Source organism: Quercus suber, unplaced genomic scaffold (genome assembly GCF_002906115.3).
Source record: "Quercus suber isolate HL8 unplaced genomic scaffold, Cork oak 2.0 scaffold_17, whole genome shotgun sequence".
Taxonomy (NCBI): domain Eukaryota; kingdom Viridiplantae; phylum Streptophyta; class Magnoliopsida; order Fagales; family Fagaceae; genus Quercus; species Quercus suber.
Genome location: NW_027069482.1, coordinates 1,053,847 through 1,059,846, shown reverse-complemented (window position 1 = coordinate 1,059,846; position 6,000 = coordinate 1,053,847).

Sequence of the window (6,000 nt, the reverse complement as noted above, 5' to 3'; positions counted from 1 at the left end):
AGAGTGAGTGGAGTGACTGTGACGGTAAGGTTTGTTTGTGTCCCTAGTTTGTACTGTTAGTAAGTAGTAGTTGTTGTGTTGTGTTCTTGCTTGTGCGAATGTGTTTCCATATAAACAGCAACAATCAAATTAAAAATAAGATAACAACAACAACAACAATCAAATTTTGTTTTGTTTTCTTAAAAATAAACACTAATCTTATAATATTCTCATAAACTATTTATTTATAAAAAAAATAAAAAATAAAAAAAAACTTTGTGAACTAGTAAATAAAAATATTTTCTAACATTCTATTAAAAAAAATTTAAAGAAAAATATTGATAATGTTTTTCGAGTTCGATCTTAGCATAGCATTGTTTTATAAATTCTACCCAAATTTTTAAGTAGGAAATCATTTTTTTTTACTTACCCACAATTTTTGAATACAACCTATAAGAACTAACACTTCTTTCTCTTATAAATCTAATTAAAAAATTTATCATAAATTCTTTTTATTTAGTAGAGAATAAAGAAAAAAGAGAGGTTTTCAAAAAAAAAAAAGAGAGAAAAAATAAAATAAAATAAAAATGGGAAGAAAAGTTCTACATTTTCTCTAAATTTGTTGAGCACTAGTTTAAATAAATTTTTGCACAAATTTGAATAATGTTGAAGAGTTCAATGTGAGAATTTTTTTTAGTGAGTCTTACCTACATATTAAAATTAACTTCATAAGCATAACAAATTAAAATTAAAAAATTAAAAAAGATAGCGAACAAAACAATAAAAATATATAAAAATAAGTTAATAATAATAAATAAATTAAAAAAAAAAATAAACAAACAAACACATAGACGTTATTATAGTGTGATTTGTAGATTGTAGTAGTAGAGTGTATAGTGCTGACACCATTACTGCACTCCTTTTCGATTCATTCATTCATTCTATGCCGTCCAGCTAATTTTGATACGTGTTAATCAAAGAAGCTTCCCGTGGGACCCAGGTGTTGCTCCGTCAATAAGCCAATCTGTGGGGTCATCTAATAAGTCTGATTTGAGGGTGCATGAGAATACGGTAGACATGGGAGTATAGCGTATAATGTGTATATGGTTGGGTTGGTGATCTAAAAGAGTGTACGTGGAAAAGTGTGCATATACTCTAACTTTAATGGAGATGGATGGGGTACCCAAGGAGCGTTTCTTCTTCTCTCTCTGTTTTGGGAAAGCTGAGTTCTTCCAACACAGAGAATCTTGTACATACTTTGCCCTAATTTGTATATTTGTAAAAGGAGAATTATAGTATTACAAACAATACGTCACACAATGAGTTATAAGGGGTGAAGAAAAAAATGGCAGATTTATGTGAATCTATAACTCTACAATTCTATTACTCACAACTCGTCATATTGTGAATTGTGGCAAAAGTTATGTGACAGTTTGTGGTCTTAGCATTGCTCACGTGTCAATGTATGATAGGATTACATCACTTATACATGAGATGGTGGGACTATCACCGGCACTTACAAAATTGATCTAATCACCACTTGATACAAGCGCTAATTGTGGTAAAATATGAATAAGCACGTATGTCTCTAGACTTCTTAGAGAGAAGCTTTCATCTCATGTTTTAGCAGTAACACACTATGGATATGGAATTATATACATAGAGTCAATCTTGAACATGTGTCCAAATTGTGTAGTATTGGATTCAATCATCCGAGCCAAATCCCTTCTGTTTATACCATTATCACAAAATTATTTAAAAATTTAATTTAACTTTGTTAACAATTAATGATTTCATGGAGGGGTTATATGCTATATTATAGAGTATTTGGTTGATTTAATAATCATTTAGAAACCTAAGGTGCAACCATAATTTTATAATTGAATTATGTTAATGGTAACTTCGGATTTGTAATGAGATGACAAAAGGCCTAAGGCACATTGGAGTTAATGTTTTTATTTTCCTTTCGTCCCACCTCAACCCATATTCTAAAAGCCCACATGGGTTGGCTCAATAACTAATCCTAGCACTACACCTAAAAAAGGATTAGTGAGTTAAGAAAACCGAAACATCTCATTTTATATGCGTTTAAGAAAGCAGAAAAGTTCTTCCCCTTGAAACACAACTAATTCAAGAGAGAAGAAAATAAAAGGGGGCATGTTTTGTAGTAAAATATTTTCAAATGTAAAATATTTTACATGTAAAACCAGGGACGGAACTAGGATTCGAAGTTGGGAGGGGCCAAAGTATAAATACAAAAAAGTTTATGAAAATCAAAACTAACATCTACACAATCTTTGTCAAATTTCATCCCATTCATTAACATTATAATCTCATATTTTCACAATTTGGATTGATACTGATTTAATCGGTGGTAATTTTTTAGAATTTTGTTTGAAAATTTTCATGCATTGGGACATCAACACTAGAGGCAATGCTGCATTACTAGCTTCAAATTATTTGTAATTTTTTCTCTTTAAAAAAATCAAATATTATAGATAATTTTCCCATCATCAACCATTCAAATAAAAGTTTCATTATTTTCATATTATATAGCTCTATAGCTTCAAAATTTAGTCCAAAAAATAAAACCAAACATGCTCCACAAGCTACAACAACATTAATGTTAATAAATTATTTTCTAAAAATAGTTAATAATTCCTAAAATAAATCATGAAATGTTATCAATTAATAACATTTATTACTATTCACTGCACACGTTTTTGGAAGAAATTTTTAATTTTCCGGATTGGGGGGGGGGGGAGGGCAATGGCCCCCCTCTACCATAACGTGGGTCCGTCTCTGTCAGGGACGGACCCAGGTGCAGGGCAAAGGGGGCCCGGGCCCCCCCTGGGTCCAAAAAAAAAAATTTAGTATGTAAAATTTTAAAAAAACAGGTTTGGGCCCTTTGGTTTTTAGCTTGGGCCCCCCTTGGTTTTTAGCTCAGGCCCCCAGCCAGCCAGCCCAAGAGTTTTTAAAAACCATGAAAACATTAAAAATATATATATATATTGTATAAATCTATTTATAATAATAATAATAATATAATATATAATAATGTGGTTTATATTAGAATATTAGATTATCTATTTATATCTGATAATAGTAGGAGGACAAATAATTTTTTAATTGTTTGATTTGATCTAATTGCACTTAAATAGTAATTTGCACCTCATTGTTCACACTTTTTTTTAACAAATATTATTGTATAAATCTTCAAATTTCATACCTATTAATCAATTTTTTATCCTAAATGTTGAAACATTAGATGTAACTTCTTAGAAACGCTCTAAAATGTAAAAAGGTAAGTTCAAACCTATTAACCTAAGCACAAATAATTTAGTACAGTGAAAAAAATGTAAGCACAAGTTTACTTAAAGTTAGTTTGTGAAATAAAGTAATTTAATTTTGGCCATAATTTGGGCCAAATTAACTTGAGTTTTTTGCATTTTGAGCCAATGTAGGCTTAACCTATTAACACAATGTAGGCATAACTAACTTGCTCCTCCTAAGAAAATTTCCTGGCTCTGCCAGTGACTATATGGATGTGCGTTTGAATTTTTTTTTTTTTTTCGCTTATCTCCAGCCCCCCCTAGCTTGAAATCCTGCGTCCGTCCCTGGTCGCTGTGTAAAACCCCAACCACACACAAACCTAGATTAGAAACTCAGCCACCCATGAATTCATATCGGCACTGTGTTACGATGGGTGGCAGATCAACAAGGGAGTAACAACCAAAAACTCAGCCACTCACAAACCCACTTCATTGGCGAGAGTGTAACACCCAACAAACCCAACTACAGCGAGATCAAAGTAGCCAATGGAGAGATTGGTGAGATCACAGCAACCACCAAAATCCCAAGGCCGTCACTCATTAGTTGACTTGGTTTTACAGTTTGACTGTAAAATATCTTACCGTTAACTACTTTTTACAACAAAAAAAAATATAAAAAATGAGTAAAATATTTTTACAGTGAAACAAAAAGAACAGTGGTTAATCCCGATTATAATTTTTCCCAAGAGTACTTTTATAACTAGGACTTCATTATCACTTGCTGTTGTAGGAGTTCCTTGTCAAAACCCAAAAGCTTTTTGTGAGAGTAAAACTCAAAAGCTTAAATAGTAAAAACATTTTTGCTATACAAACTCCTTTCTGTAACGTGCACGGTGCATCTTAACTTTAACTCAATAAGCAAAGTCAAAGCTTTCTTAGCACAAGCATTCACCTCTTTTGGAGTTTGGGTTCTACTGAACAGTTTTGAAATCATTAACCATTATCATTCTGATTTTACACCAGCTGGTGCTAATAATTGGTCATATGTGATCGAAGTTGCTTATAAAATATTTGTGACCCAAAAAAAATTCCAAATTTTCTCGTGACTCTCATAACCAAACTAAAGCTATTATTTATTTTTGACTTTAGGTGATAATTGGCATGCAATAATGGTGTTTAGAAATGGAACAATCTAATCCACCAATCTGTACTCCTTTTTGAATTTTCTCAAAGAAAACAACCAACATATGTGATACTAATGTCAACAAGCAAAGCAATCACATAATATGGGATTGAGACATGAAAATAGTAGATAAGCACGTGATAAGATTTGACAGCAAATAAATAAAATGTGTACAAACTAGTACAAATTTAAGGAAACATCACAGAAATTCATTTTTACTTTATATTTTCTGCTAGTCTCAGATAGTTCATAGTTGTATTGAATACGATACATTCTCTTTTAGAATAAGAACAAGGGCCGTGAAGCAGGTAGATGGGGATTTTGATTATGTTAGTTGTTACTGTTATTGTTTGTGGTTGTCCCATTCTTAGGGCAGGTAAAGTCAATTAAAGGCATTAAAGTACATGATTAAATTCTCCGTTGGCTCTCTATATGTTGAAATATGTGTCTTTTTTTTTTTTTTTTTTAATTGAGTTCAAATATGTCTCTTGAGACATGCTAACTATGAATTTCAATTTTGGAACAAATATGACCAATGATAATGTAACTGTGACGTGTACTTTGGGATATTGGGAATTTGTGAGAATGCAAAGAGCATGGTTAGGTATATATTTTTGGAAAATGCTAACGAGTACCCTTAGGGCATTGGTTAATAATCCATTTAAAGAAGATTTTTATGAGAAATGAAAAAAAAAAAAAAAGTAATTAATATTTTGACAGTTTTTTTCATTTCCTATAAAAGAAGTATCAAAACTTTCTTAAAATGGATTATTAACAAGTGCCCTAAGAGCACTCGTTAGCATGACCCCATATTTTTTTAAAATTTCTCTTGAAGTTGGAGTAAATGAAGGCCATCAGGAGTTCTAAAAGGTGATTCTGAGGTATTATGAAGGCATTAACAGAGACAGAAATTTCATTAACTTTGTTTGTTACTTTAATCCAAAATGCTAAGACTATTATATAGCTATGAATCACTCCTATATTCTATCTCGTTTTAAATTCCAGCTCATTCCGCTCAATTCCATCCATTTCGGCCCATTTCGCTAAATTTTACCTGGTATGGTGATTTCGGTCAATATGTAAACGAATCATTATATTTTTTTTTTAACTTTTTTTTTTAATTACTTCACTTACATATAACATTTTTTTCCTTTAGTAATGTGTTTTTCTTTTTTCTTTTTACTTTACTCACATATGATATTGTTTTTTTCTTCATTAATATATATTTTTTTCTTTACTTATATATGACATTGTGAGAGTGCCTTTTTTTTTAGCACTATGGCCCAAGGATCCTGGGCCGTGTGAGATGTTCTTGGTGGACTGGGATCAATTCTCCGCAGCTAAAGGGCTGTTTTAAGAATAGATTGGTGCACAGAACAAACTTCCTACAATACAAACAACTAACAAAAAAGTATTCGTATTGAATGACATTTTAACAGTAAAAGAAATGCATAAAAAATGAAATATAATGCAAAGAACACGTTAGGGATCCTCTAATTAGTGAGGTGTGTTTCATTAGTTTCTTTTAATTGTGATTACAAAGCTCACCAAGACATGATGCAAGGT